This window comes from Pocillopora damicornis, chromosome 6, assembly GCF_964200805.1.
Source record: "Pocillopora damicornis chromosome 6, jaPocDami1.2, whole genome shotgun sequence".
In the NCBI taxonomy this organism is placed as follows: domain Eukaryota; kingdom Metazoa; phylum Cnidaria; class Anthozoa; order Scleractinia; family Pocilloporidae; genus Pocillopora; species Pocillopora damicornis.
This window is the reverse complement of record NC_142675.1, coordinates 3,076,915-3,091,901: the sequence shown is the minus strand read 5'-3', so window position 1 is coordinate 3,091,901 and position 14,987 is coordinate 3,076,915. Positions and strand designations below refer to the sequence as shown.

At 37.6% G+C, this 14,987-nt stretch overlaps 1 long non-coding RNA gene across 4 annotated transcripts in view; it reads right to left on the bottom strand.

The window, feature by feature from the left end:
* Positions 1-573: 573 nt before the first annotated feature.
* Positions 574-14,987, bottom strand: part of LOC149043459 (uncharacterized) — a 47,011-nt gene continuing 32,597 nt past the window's right edge. Inside the window, exons 1-5 of one of the 4 annotated variants that reach the window (XR_016187873.1) lie at positions 3,209-4,710; positions 3,035-3,094; positions 1,855-1,911; positions 875-927; positions 574-775 (exon numbers count right to left, since the gene is read on the bottom strand). This is a non-coding gene — a long non-coding RNA (uncharacterized LOC149043459). Of the gene's footprint in view, positions 776-874; positions 928-1,854; positions 1,912-3,034; positions 3,095-3,208; positions 4,711-14,987 lie in introns of those variants that run through there. The other 3 variants (XR_016187874.1, XR_016187876.1, XR_016187875.1) reach the window with 3 other exon arrangements.

The window sequence follows — 14,987 nt, the reverse complement described above, 5'->3', positions numbered from 1 at the left end:
TATCTCGTGTGAGTGTAGTCAGAATTCAAAGTAGTTCAAAAACCCAGTTTTCAACCCCACGAAACAGGTTGACCGTTGACCGCTCTAAACAGGTTGACCGTTGACCGCTCTGACTATGGTGGGAAAGATGTGGCCGCAAATGAAGCCAAAATTACAATAATTCCCCACTTGACAGCCATGGCAAAGTTGCCAGATATCTCTGATAAGTAACAAGTTAAAGATGGCAGGGGAATCAGTGTGTCTAAAGATAAAAGTGATAACGAGCAAATTCAGAATTAATTTCAAGTAGAAAACATTGTGAAATGAACAGCTCGGCAGTTATTTTTTAATTTTCGAGTAATGTGTCCACCAAAATAAGTTTCCAATAAGATGATTTTAATTCCAAACAAAATACTGAGCGATGTATACAAAAAGCGAATTTTGGATTTAGCTTAATATCGTTGCAGGGTTTGAAGGAAACCTATTTTTTAAGCCGAAATTCAGTGGACGTCCATTTTTAAAGGGACTGTGAACTAATATAAGCAAGAGCTCCTTGTAACAGACAGGATGAATGAGAATTTTAAACCAACACTCTACAATGGAAATAACACTTTATTTACATTTCTTACAGTCATGTAAAGAGGCAAGATTTTTTTCTTTTACAAGAAATAAGGATAACTTTCAGAAAGTTAATTTCTACTCTGGTTTTATAATTTTCTTCTGTTTACGACTATCCTCAAACTTAACAATTTCTGCCATGGCTTCGACGGCTTCGTCATCCTCTTCACTGGACTCTCTATAAATACATACCAAAAACTGGAAGAAATGGCATCAAGACTACACAGTAAAAACGAGAAAAAAAAACAGGAAAAAATAAAGAGAGTTTCCCACTTACGAGATGTTGAAGACATGTTCTTTCGGCTGACGATGTGAAATTGCTTCTTTCTGCTAAGGGGGAAATTAAAAATAAAGCATCTATCATTATTTATCACGGGGGGGGGGGAGAGAAAGAATGAAGGGGGATCACATGGTTTTCAGGGTAACAGGGGGGAGAAACAGTTATTGCTAACAAGGTACAAAGGGGGGGCGCTACGGAACATTGCCTGTCAATGGAGGGGATCATTAAAATACTACAAAGCTTTGGAGGGGGGGCCCAAGGTTAATTTCAGGGTGATACAACAAAAATCCTCCCATCCCCTCCCTAGACAATATATACAGTGACTGGTCCCAAACATGACAAAGCCTGCATGGACTGAATATTAGCAGTGGACAATCAGTGGGGTGGCTCTTCCCGTCCACTTTTGCCAGGTCGAGTTGGAATTTAGAATGTTGGTTTTTTGCCAAGGGAGGAAAACTGGAGGACCCAGAGAAAACCCCTTGGAACAAGGATGAGAGCTAATAACAAACTCAATCCACATGCGACACCAGGTCCAGGATCTGAACCCAGTTCACAGTGGTGGGAGGGGTGGGAGGGAAGCACTCTCACCACCACACCATCCCTGCTTCCACAATTAAAGCCTAAAAGTTTTAATTAAGGTTCAAAAAATGCTTTTCATTTCCATGAGAAAACCAAAGGTCTGTGTTTCAGGTAATATAGCATTGAATTGCAACCAGCTCTCTTCTTTAATTTCTTGAATCATGATTGATGCTCAAGATCACAATATTTGGAAATTTCAGCCGAGTTCCAGTTAAGAATGGGTCTTTATTCTTTCCTTGCACCCACCCCACCCCCCCTCATTTGCCTTCTATTCTTTCCTTGCACCCACCCCACCCCCCCATTTGCCTTCTCACTAAAGGGAGTTCAGGTGAGAAGGAAGAGATCATGACATTGAAGTAAGTGATTGCTGATTTAAACTTCTTTACAATCATGATTACCTCAATTTTTGCACAATTGTTAAAAGTTTTGGGTATCATCCACAATGTGTCAGGATGCTATATTAAATAAAAAATACTTCGACAAAGAAAGAAAAGGAAAACTCATCTTAAGCAACAACAGTAGTACCTTAAATTAAAGTAAACCTGAAGTTAATTCATGGGTAATACTATGCAGAATATTATCTTTTTCTTTCAGGTCAACCTCTTGAGGTTGCAATTCTGATTACTGGGCTATTCTGCAATACATCTGGTACAAACTTAGCTGGCATCCCCACAAAAGTCCTCCCCAAGTAATCTGCAGTATTTAATCCTTTAACTCCCGTGAGTAACCAAGACAGAATTTCTCCTTCCAATATCAATATAATATCAAGCAGACAAGTGATGAGAATAACAAAAAATACCAATTAGGGGATTATAAGTTAATCCAACGCCAAATTCTCCAAACTAACATCACAAGAACTGTATGGCAGACAGTAAGGAGAATCACTAACAAGATCTTTAGAGTCAAAAGGTTATCAATCAGTCCTCCATCTTAAACCCATTACACTCTAACATCAGTATCAATATTCTCCATACTGTCCTCTAGAAATTTCTGAGGGCGTTGTCAAGGAGAACTTGTTTAACAATCAAGAGCTTCTTTTCCTCTACTCTTATAGCCTTGATGTGTAATTCAGGGGTGATATTGTAGGAAGAAATTAGATGCTAGTTGTTATGTCCATCGTGCTATTTTTGAATTAGCTTTACTTTTGAAGGGTGCCATGTTGGTGCATGCACTACTGAAGAATTTGGCTGCAAGTGACTATTAGAAATATATTGTGTCTTCTGGAATATTAATGTTACATGTCAGTTATCTTTTTGAGACAGATTGTTGAATGCAAAGTGCATGACGAAGAGAAGGTTTTCTTGGAGGTACATGTTTGGCAAAGTTTGCTAAGGCTCTCAGAGAATTTCTAAGTTTAATTTGTTTATTGTAGTGTACTTGGAAATCTGAGAATTAATAAGGAAGCTTTTGCACTAGTCACTCTTTGGAGGTAAAGGGTTTATGAAGATTCATATATCACGTGCATCGCTCTCCCTTAAGACTCCTAAGGCTGTGCTAATGCCATGCATAGCATAATGAATACCTCATTACTCATTCCTATTTTCTATGCACATCCAATAGCAAAAAGGGTCACCTCACCTTTAATCTCTCAACCTTTCTTTTGGCCACTGTTTGTTGGGCTTCCTCTCTAAATGAAGTCTGCAAGATGCAAAGACACTTCAAAATTAAAATCAGTTTAGACATGACCTGCTAAATCTACTGACTAACATTCATAATACAACATATTTGGCAACTTTGTGACTGCATTATTACCTGATTAGCCTGTAGTTAGCTATAATCCTGATATTTTACCACACCCAAGGATCTTAGCTGACCATACTGGCCTGTCTGTATAGGTAATAACATTTGAGTGTCATCAACACCCATCTTTGATTCACAAACTACATCTGACATACATATTCCACTATCTCTGCTACCACACAGAAAAAAAATAAAATTTTAGAGGTACATGCAAAACTATACATGAAAAAATTAGTCTAAATTAAATTATTAAAATTTAAATTAAAAAAATTATGCACTTCTCATTGGCTGAAAATGAACGTTTTCTCATGTAACACAAGTGAGTGCAAATTACAAATTGAGCATGCATGCTTTCAAATTTCGTCTGTCTTGACTTTCTGTGATGTTTTTCAATGTTTTTTCATGTATATTATTAGCAAGTGATACAATACTTTCCCTTGTAATTTTGTGTAATAAGCACTTGTAAAGTTTTCAAAGAGTCACCACAAATTGCATTACCAGTAATTTTGCCCAACCAGCTTGTGTGCAGTTTTGTTGTCTTTGTGCTAGTTAACACCAAATTGCATTCAGAATCATGTTATTAACAATACAAAACAGCTGTAAAACAAGCAGTGAGGACTCAAAACAAAGAAAATAAATTATCATGATTTAAACTTTACGAAATATGTGGGGAGACACACAACAACTGGCAGGCTACACAGATCTAACACATCTAACAGTTCAAGGTTAATTGTGCAAGTCATAGTATATGTCAACAAAACAATCTATCTAAGCTGTAAAATACTACCACAATTGTAAAAATCTCTATTTTTTGCACATTGTCAGCTTGTTCCTGTTCTGTCCTTTTCTAGGCATCCTCCAAATGGGTTTTAAGTCCTAAAGACATGATGAAGTTTATTCAACTTAGAAAGTTCAATTGAAATTTTTTTTATAATCAAAGCCTATAGAGCCTTTTAAGCCTTTAGACCTTAAATTGACAAAAAGGGTTAGGAGTTTTAACTGAAATTGACTTACTTGGATGCATGGTAACAAAGTTTACCTTGCACTGACTACCCACACTGTTTATACACAGCTTCCCTTACATCTTTGATTTCTTACATCCAGTGTTTAGAGTCACTTCACTTACTTAGCATATTGGAAAAAGAGACTTTGCAATTAGAAATTCGATCTTAGATTTTTTTCTGGTCTTAATTAAAATTACTCCAGTTTGTCAATCTATCATCCAGTTTACAACTTTCCAAACCCATGCAAGATTCACAGATTGCATGAAAAACTTGTTTTAACAAACAAAAATGAGGTAAAAGTAGGTTCTGTCACCTTTTCTCCTTAAGATTTGTCAATTGCATGGAAAGAAAAAGGCAACATTCACCAGGAGTCAATTTTTCTAACAGTGTGCTGGATCATTCCATCATTTCTTCATCAACCCTGCAGCCTTAATCAAGCATTGATCAAACATTGACCTTGTAACCTTAATCATAAATTAATTGCACATTTATTAACCCTGTAACCTTAATTAAACAGTGATCATATAAAAGGACCTCTTGTTGCAGCGTTTAGATCACCCCTGATGAAGGCACTAGACAGGAGTGTCAAAACGTTGGGTCTACACCTCGTCAGAAAAAAGGCCGCTAATTAGTGATCATATAAAAGGACCTCTTGTTGCAGCGTTTAGATCACCCCTGATGAAGGCACTAGACAGGAGTGTCGGAACGTTGGGTCTATGAATTGTAACTTCTTCGGTTACATTCATTAAATCTGCAAACCAGTGTAGCTTCAAACTATGTCTTATACTTACAATATTAGCAAACTATCCAACAAAAGACTTGATACACATTAACTGAGAAAGTTGTGTAGTGATGTAACATTATATTCTCCCTACTAATTTACAAGAAAATGTATGATGGCTTGAAGGGAGAATTAATAAGAAGATATTGAGGGACCTGGGACTCTTCCCTTAGTTGCTCAAAAGCAAATTGTTTATAATTTATTCAAAATGATTAAAAGGCCTTTCACCAGCAGTGTGTCAGGAAAAAAAATCTTTCCTTGATCACAAAGTGTATGTACAATCCATCTATTATTGACTAGTTGTTGGACAAGGTTGAGCATGATGTATAATGGTAATAGGACCGAGCAGAGTCTAATTCTGTCTGTAATCATACAAGTGATTAACCCTTTAATCCCCAAAACTGATTAACATGTAACTTCTCCCTAATATCCATACACTATTCAGCATACAGGTAGAAGATAGATTAAAAAAATTTGAAAAATTTATATGACAGTGCTTATTTTGAAAAACTGCAAGAGAAATCATCTTATTTCATGTTCATTAAATGGACATGAAAAAACATCACTGAAAATCAAGACAGATGGAATTTTGTAAGATTGCACACACTATTTGTAATTTGCACTTGTAATACACCTTTGCACTCCTGTTACAAGAGAATGCACTTGTTTTCAGCCAATCAGAAGCTTTTAATTTTCTCATATACATTATCAAACACTGTAATAATTTGGTGCAAGTGTTTTAGATGACTTCATGAAGTAGCCCTCAGGTATACACTACCCAAAAGGGTGTGAGGGAGATTAAAAATAACCCCCAGGTATACACTTCCCAGGAAGGTATAGAAGAGATTAAAAATAACCCTCAGGTATACATTACCCAGGAAGGTATAGAAGAGATTAAAAATAACCCTGAGGTATACACTACCCAGAAGGGTATAGAAGAGATTAAAAGTAACCCTTAGATATACACTACCCAAGAGGGTATAAGAGAGATTAAAAGTAACCTTCAGGTATACACTACCCAAGAGGGTATGGAGGAGATTAAAAGTAACACTCAGGTATACACTACCCAAGAGGGTATAGAAGAGATTAAAAGTAACATTCAGGTATACACTCCCCAAGAGGGTATAACAGAGATTAAAACTAACCGTCAGGTATACACTACCCAAGAGGGTAGAAGAGAGAATAAAAGAAACCCCTTGGTATACACTACCCAGGAGGGTATAGAAGTGATTAAAAGTAACCCTTAAATATACACTAACCAAGAGGGCATAGAAAAGATTAAAAGTAACCTTCAGGTATACGCTACCCAAAAGGGTATAGAAGAGAGATTAAAAATAACCCCCAGGTATACACTACCCAAGAGGGTATAGAAGAGATTAAAAGTCACCCTTAGATTACACTACCCAAGAGGGTATATATAGAAAAGATTTAAAGTAACTTTCAGGTATACACTACTCAAAAGGATATAAGAGAGAATAGAAATAACCCTCTGGTATACACTACTTGAGAGGGTAAAGGAGACTGAGTTTAAAAGTAACCCTTAGGTATACACTACCTAAGGGGATATATCTGGAAAAGACTAAAGGTATTATCCTCAGGTATACACTACCCAAGATAGTATAGAAGAGATTAAAAGGAACACTGAGGTATACACTATCTGCCTCTTTTGACTGAAAGTTGAGGCATCCACCGTCAACCTTTATAATTATTTCACTTTTACTAGTTCTCAAGTGTCTTTGACAAGCACAGCTATTCTTGACTGATAATTCTTTGCAATTCTCCATGATTATTTGATTAGAGGCATTTTTTGGCTGAAAAATCCATTTGACTCTACCTCAGGATTAATCAACATTAATACTCACTTAGCCTTCAATGAATAATTAATTACTATCAGAACAGTATATGTATCTAATGCAAAAGAAGTTTAAATTTATTATCTTTCTCTATTACCTAATAATTTTTGGCCAAGTGACTCTCCATGCAGATTCAGATATTTACTTGAGTATGCAAGATTACTGACCAAATTGGACGACACAAAGTCTAATTGTCACCAATTAATAATAACCATTACAATTTCTGGAAGAAAAAATGCAAAAATTATTTGAAACTGAATGTGCTTTTTAAACTCTGTGAATAGTGGATTTGGCTGAGTGGACCTACTAACTAGTATGATTGGCTACTTTAACTGTCCAAATACAGCTATAGCTGTGTCCAATCAATGCAGTCAAACCTTGATTATCTGCACCTTCATTATCCAGATTTTTCCATTATCTGGACTTGCTGCTCTGGTCCCATTTTCTACCAACATTTATACTCATATCTTCCATTCTCCAAACTCTGGATTATCTGGACTATAAAGCCCATGATTCTCCACAAGTCTGGATAATCAAGGTTTGACCATACAGCCAATTGTCTGGTTACGCTGTCAGAGTAAAACTCTATAAAAATAACTATTGAAAAATAAACCATCTAATGCACCAATTACATTTGGGGAAATTAAGCAATGGTTATGATTAACCCTAAGATTCCCAAACTTCTAACAGACAGTTATTGAGGGTGATTTTTAACTGAAATTAGAACCTGTCATATTTTAGAAAAGAAAGATGATTTTAATAACATAAACAAATCACCTTACACCCACAACAAATAACATAAACAACTGCACATATATCAATAGACTGAGTAACATAACATTACTTAAAGAAAAGTGGTAATATTGAATGCCACACAAATGAGTGATATAAACAACAACATGTAATTAATACTTAAAAGCTTGTGTTTTATAAACAGATAACACTACAGAAACAAAAACATTTTCACTGTACAGCAGCAGGAGTAATATTATAACAATAGAACCCTTAAGCCTTTACACCCTAACATTAGTGTTCATATTCTCCACACTGATCTCTCTACATTTCCTGTGGTAATGACAAGGAGAATTTGTTTGACAATCAGAAGCTTCTTAAACTGGTGATTATTTCTATTATTCTCACAACCCTTACACTTGATTCAAGGGTGATACTGTAAGGAGAAATTAGAAGTCAGTCACTCTTAGGGGTTTAAGGGTTAATAAACTGATGAAAATCTTCCATCTGGCTTTTAAATGCATATTGATTATATGGTCACATGTTAGAGGATTGGATTCCAGTGTTAATATCATGGATCATGTATTAATAACAGACATGTTGGTTATTGAAGTAAATATTGCGTTCAGTATGGTGAATTGCTTCATGTACAAATACATGCACAGACAGCAAGCAATCATACTGTAGGTAAATTATACTGTTCCCAAATGTATTTCTTTTGTCAGATTAGTTTGAATGCTGTTTAGCTGTACAAATATTATATGCAATAATCGCAGCCTGCATGAAGAATAAGCTGTGAAACTGACTTTCTTGGCCCTCCCCCCCCCCCCCATACTTAATTTCTAGTCCAGACTCCATATTCCAAATTCTTTGTCTTACATTCCCCATGAAAAATCCAACTGATTGAAAGCTAGAATATCATGACAGATGCTTGTATCCTAACACTTTAACTCCCAGATCAAATTTGTAATTCTCCTTACTGTCAACCATACAATTCTTATTATATTAGTTCAGAGAATTTAGAATAGAATCAACTAATTAACTGAAAGTGATCTTTTCCTTAATTCTTATCACTTATTTGATTGATATTGTGTAGACATTGTAAGGAGAAATCCTGTCTTGGTCACTCATAGGAGTTAGCAGGTTAAATCGTGCAGGAAAATCACGTTCATTTTTCACATTGCAGTAACGAGAAGAAATTAATTTTTAAAATAACTCAGCTCGAGGAATATTTCCCAAGTTTCTCCATTTGAAACCAATTCACTTTCGATTTCCACTTTCATCAGTATCAGTTCTCGAAAATAAATTTGAATCTAGCACGTTTGCGTTATACGTCCGACCAAAACAACCCACCTTCGATATTCAGATTTTACATACTGCAAAATTTAGCTTACACATACCAATAAGCGTGCTGAGTGTAGAGAACTGGGAAGCTGTGACAAGGATTACTGACGGTGTGCATTTCTTTATGCGCGATTCGTAAATATCCCCACATAATTATTTTACCATAGTTTGTTAAAAGATATCTTCTTACCTTTAGCTTTAAGCTTCTCTCCTGATATAGACACAATCTGTCACACAACGCTTGAAATCGATTCGACCAACAGCTGCCGGAAAACATTGACGTGAACGGTTGTGTCCTCGTGTACCGGTACACAAAGGAACCAAACATTAACGAACTGCGTCACAACTCCATGTATGGATATGAAAACAATAGGTATTCCCCCGTGTACCGGTACACCAGGACAGCCCCGACGTGAACTCAAATCAATCACATAAAACCGCTCGGTTTCGATTCTCGATCAAATAGCTCAAGATGAAGGTAGTTTTTCAAATCGTCTGTCTCGTACTCGTTCTAATGGCTCCAAAACTCATTTACTGCATGTCAATAAGTTAGTCGCTCTTTACGAATTTTTTAAGACGTTGCATTTAGTTCGCAACCTACCGTCGATTCTGTGTTGCTTTGAAAAGATGGGATGCTTCGAGGACCACGCGAACACAGACGATCATAATACGTCAATCACCTTGCCAAATAATCAAAGGCATTCATCCGGATGACTGAGTGCAACAGAAAAATGAAATGTCTCCTAATAGAATAAGAGAGATGGTAAGTTTTGCGCTCGCTAAGGTTATAGTTGTTTTTTCGTCTTGCCATGAGCGTGGGACAAAGTAAAAATCCCGAGCCCCCACGGGGAATTGAACCTCAAACCTTCCGATTTTCGCGCTCCGGTGCTTCACCACTGAGCCACAGAGACTCCACAGTGAGCGAGTCTAGTTTATGGCACGCGTTCTGCAGACGGTTAGTTTTGAAACGCTTATTTAGTTAATACACACTTTATTATCTTTTTTGTTCTGGTTCATTTATTATCAATAAGTCTTTCGTTAGTCAATAATTATTACACAATAAGTTTGTTATCTCTGATCAATGTCCCGTGTAAGTACACGTATAAAGATTTTACCTCAGTCATCGCTACTAAATCATCGCTGCTAAATCGTCGCTGTTCGATAATCGCTACAGACTATTTGCTACCGTTACGAGCTACACCAAAGTAAGTCTTTATTTCTTTTGCATTTACGTTGTTTACCTTTTGTATGTATTATTGGTGTAGTTCTCGTATTCAGTTTTCTGTGCAATGGCTACATTTTTAGTTAGGTAAATATGTTACATTTCGCAACACATTTTTCTTAGTTTAGTTTCTGTTGTATCCTCTTTTGGTTTGGACCACACGCAACCTCAACCGCTAATCTCATTAAGTAAAATTACGTCTTAACGCTATCATCTAAATGTAATAAAGATCACTATGTGCGTTCGAATTGTCCGCTCAGTCACTTTTGAGGTTATACATACTGTTAGGATCAGCAATGTCGATAGCTTCGTGTTTGTAAATATAATATAAGAGAGATGATAAATTTTGAACTCGGTAAGGTGATAGAGAGAGTTGTTTTTTGATGTGAAACTTCACACTAGATCTCGCTCACAGTGGAGTCTTTGTAGCTCAGTGGTAGAGCATTGGAGCGCGGAAATCCGAAGGTCAGAGGTTCAATTCCTCATGGGAACTAAGAATTTTTTCTTTGTGCCACGCTCGTGGCAAGACAAAAAACGTCTCATTATATCATTATAACGCTCCCAGACAAAATTAGTTGGGACACTTCACCAGAGCAACGTCTATGAAGTTCTTTCACTCTCTCCCACCTTCAAATGTTGCTGGCTGCCATCTAGTAGACCAATATTGAGAAGGGCGGGGAGGGGGGGGGGTATTACATGTGCCAACAAATGTGTTTGGGATTGCAGATAGCATGAAGAATTCTACTCTTCTTTTGGTTTTCTTGTTTTCGTCCTGTTTTTGGTTTTCGTTTATCTTTTTGCTAATTCAGCAAAAGAAAGAGATCACTCGTGTCTAGTAAACGCAAATATTTCTGGCTTTGGTTTAGTGATTGGTCATTACTTATCACTGGGGGAGGGGAGGGAGTCAGAGGATTTTGGTTTATCATCGCGATAAAATGACCTAATTCCCTTATAAGGCTCTGTAGTATTGTTATGGTCCCTCCTCATTGGCAGGTAATTAGCAGTCAATTTCTTAGTCCCCCCTCCCTTCATACTCTGTTGGCGACGACCCCCCTCCGTTCCCCTTTTAAACCACGTGATTCCCCTAAATCTATCGACCTCCCCACCCCCCCTCCTTCACAGGCACTTAATAATGACTGATTCTCATGTTTTACCAGGAACTCAATTTTTTTCTTAAATTTCATCTGGAATTTGTTATCCAAGTGAACTATCAAGTTTAACAGCGTTAAATGGGACGTTTGTGGTTTAATAAACGTTTGTTTTCGCCACAAATACCCTGGTTATTCGCTTTGTGGTGTCATGTATTTATATTTCAACTCTGTTAGAAGACTATTTGTAATTTCCTTCGGTTTTGCTTTCAATAAACTACCCACCAATTTCTGCTTTTGCGAAAATGGACGAAGCGAATAAAATCGACGATTTTCGTCGTGAGTGGCTACGTCAGCATCGTGCGCACTCGGACTGGCAAGCCATAATCAAACCGTGTTATGACAATATGACCTGTGGAAAGGTGAAGCGTGGCTGGGAAAAAGCTAACAGAACCAATTCAATTTCACTCCTGTCGAATGACGAAGTCAAGGATGCACACTCCGATTTCGACCGTTGTCCACGCGGAGGTGGTTTGCGCCCGAAATTCCTCTCGATCAGCATTTTTCTCGGCCATACTTTACGATCTAAGATCACTGCATCATCCTCAACACAAAAACTCCCTGAGCACTTCGCTAGAAACGAGCGTTTTCTGCCCGCATTTCCAAGTCCGCTTCTTTCTGGTTATGCTCTTGACAAGCAGACTAGACACGGCCGCGGAAGAGACTTGGTTATGATTTCAATTTTCTCTCTACCGCGAGTGGTACGGTCGATCAATGTACAATGCTTACCTCATCCCCTGAGACACCACGCCTTAATCTATGGTCCTGATCAACCAATAAGACAGCGAGGTGAAACTAAAACAGGGCCCATATGTTCGAGGGCCGATTAGCACAAACCCAAGGATAATTAAAATCTAAGTTCCTCAATTTCTCTGTTTAAGAACCTTTTTCAGATCATTTACACTATTCTTCTTAGAGCATTCAATAATCAAATTGGACACAAAATGAATCCTACTGAATTTTCTTTTAAAGCTTTCAGATCTGAAATCAAATTTCACACTAACCCTGGGTTATCTGAACCCAGCATTGAACATCTTAGCCCTGATAAACAACGGACAAAATTTGAATACCCTGCGGGGTTTGCTGTGAGCACTTACGCTTGGATTATTTTCGCTTAAAAAAAATGACGACATGCCAGTAACCACCAACTACTCAACTAAATATTACGAAGAACGAGTTGTCACATAAAGAAAAATTATGAACACCAACACAAGGAACTTCATTGACAATCTGCGTACTCTCAATAGCTTAAACTACTCGAAATTTTATTGTCCCTTACAATGAATTTCCGGTGACTAAATGAAGGAGGTAGATCATGGGTCATTCGGCCGAATCTTCCGGGCTTTTCCATTTCTTCCAGAAGTTTAGTGACATCGCCCGGCAAAACATTGTAGTTTGATAAGCCATGCATGGAAGGGTAAATGCAATCGAAGTTAGGGCAATGGTATTGCGGCATGTAAGACTTCCCATACAACGTGCGCACTATTACTGTCAACTTCAGGTGGCGAAATATTTCACCTTGCCATGAATTTCAAAAGCAATCTACGCGTAGGAAAAAACAATATTTTTTATTGGATTCCGACGTCAAACTTGCAAAAAGCTATGATACCTAAATATTTATCTTAGGTTCGCACTTGAAAATTTGTTCTCTTTTAATGTAAGCTTTTCGCCCCGTGATTTTTAAAGGAATAATCCATCCCCAAAGTTCCCAAAATGAAATCTTAGGATATTCATCTTGAAACTTTGCCACTCTTAACTCTTTTAAGATTCGCTACAGTTAGTCTTGGTTATTACTGCGGCAGGAAGCAATGTCTTAAAGAAGTCGAGGAAAGGAAGACACTGCCACGATATCTCTAAATCCGTGTTACTTCGCCTACTTTCTTAATCAACCCTTTCACTCTTATGTTCAAAATATCATATCTCCTTAATGATTGCCAAACGTTTCTTACAATTTTGGAGCTGAGAATTTACAAAGCTAACTGAATTGAGTGGGGTGCAATTTGGTCTGAAATCATCATAGGCATGATTTCAAAATCTAACGGGCGCGCAGAGTAAGTTTGATTTGAAATCACAAGTATGATTTCAGATTAAAATTGTACTACGCCACTTTCAATCACCACTTTTTTACTTCCATTTTGAAGTTGTAAAATTCAACTGCTCAAATACACGATGTTTTAGTTTGTATAAAAATTTTGTTGATCCAGTGCTGAGCTCGTTTATAAGAGTCAAAAGTTGTCTTTCATTTTCCTGCAATTTGATTATTTACTTTAATTTAAATCGTATCTTTTCATTGATATGACATGTACAGTGATGTGAAATTTTCAGAAAATAAAAGTCCGACAAAATGACACCAAGTATTCTAATTGTTATTACAAGGGTACACACCTTTTGCACTCGACCCTTCCGCGCTCTGACTGCACAATGTCTGTCTTTCGTTTGCGTCTTCATCTCATGTTGGGGACGCAAGGGGAGGGGGAGGGGGAGGGGCTAAATAAAAGTATGCTTTAGTAGAGGTACCTATGAAGAATACAAGAGAAAGGCAAAGAAAACGAAGCCTGCCAATCAAAACGATCGGTCAAATCGCCACAAGCCTGAACACGCCAGTGAACAAGCCTGAACACGCCAGTTAATTTAATTTGGTTTTATCATCTGAATTTATACAATATAACTTGGCCACCGTAGAGTTTCTAAAGCTGACATTTGGAATGTTAGTCCTCGAGTGCTAACGCTCGAATGTCATCTTTAATAAATCTGTACGGTTGCCAATTTACATTTTCAATTCAGTGAATAAAACCAAATTATCTTGTTATATCTCCCACCGACGCAGCACCAAAGTTTCTTTACAAACTTTCCCCCGCTCTAAATTCAACCCCCTCGAGTCATGCGCGGGATGATAACATATATACCCCTTTATGTAAACTTGACTTCCACTCAAGGGTGTATCAGAGGTTTGGCGCATGCGTGTGTGTGTGTGTGTGTGGAGAAGGGGAAGGGGGAGGGGGATGTCAGAAGGAGAATGTGCACCTCCTTTTGTAAACTTCACTTTCCTCAAGGGTACATGGTGGGTTTTGATGACGGTGGGAGAGAGGTTGGGAGAATTTTGAACCCCTCTTTCTAAAATTGACTTCCCCTCCCTGGTGCGTGATGGGGAAGAGGTGCCTATGACAAGGACCTTTTTTTGCGTATGTATTTAGCTTATTATATATTCAAACCAACTCCGACAGAAGAAAAATTTGAAAAAATGAAGCTCGGTTTTTACGGGCCCTAAAGTGCTTTTAATTTGTCCTTAAAGTGCCCGGTAGACTGGTAACGAGCCAGCCGGCGATAGCGTAGAAAACTGTGAAAACTCTCAGTTGTCACTTACAAATCTCTCACGTCTCTTGCAATTTTGTATCAGTCAGCTTTGAAAAACTCTTGAAATAATGTCCAATAAGTATGTCTGTCCACCTTCAGCAAGCTCTTAAAGAGTTGTGAAACATCGTACTCAAGTAGTAAAGAAGAACTGGCAGTTGCAAGTACGGTCCAGAAGAACCGCGTGCATTAAACAAATATTTCGCGTGCATTAAACAAATATTTCGACCAAGACTGAAAAAGGGACAAAGACGATTTCTCGCTTGCGGTGTTAAGGTCAAGATTAGAGCAAAAAACTCCCGTTACAAGTTCTATGGCAAAAATGAGAGGCTGTATTCTATTATCATGATTGCAGA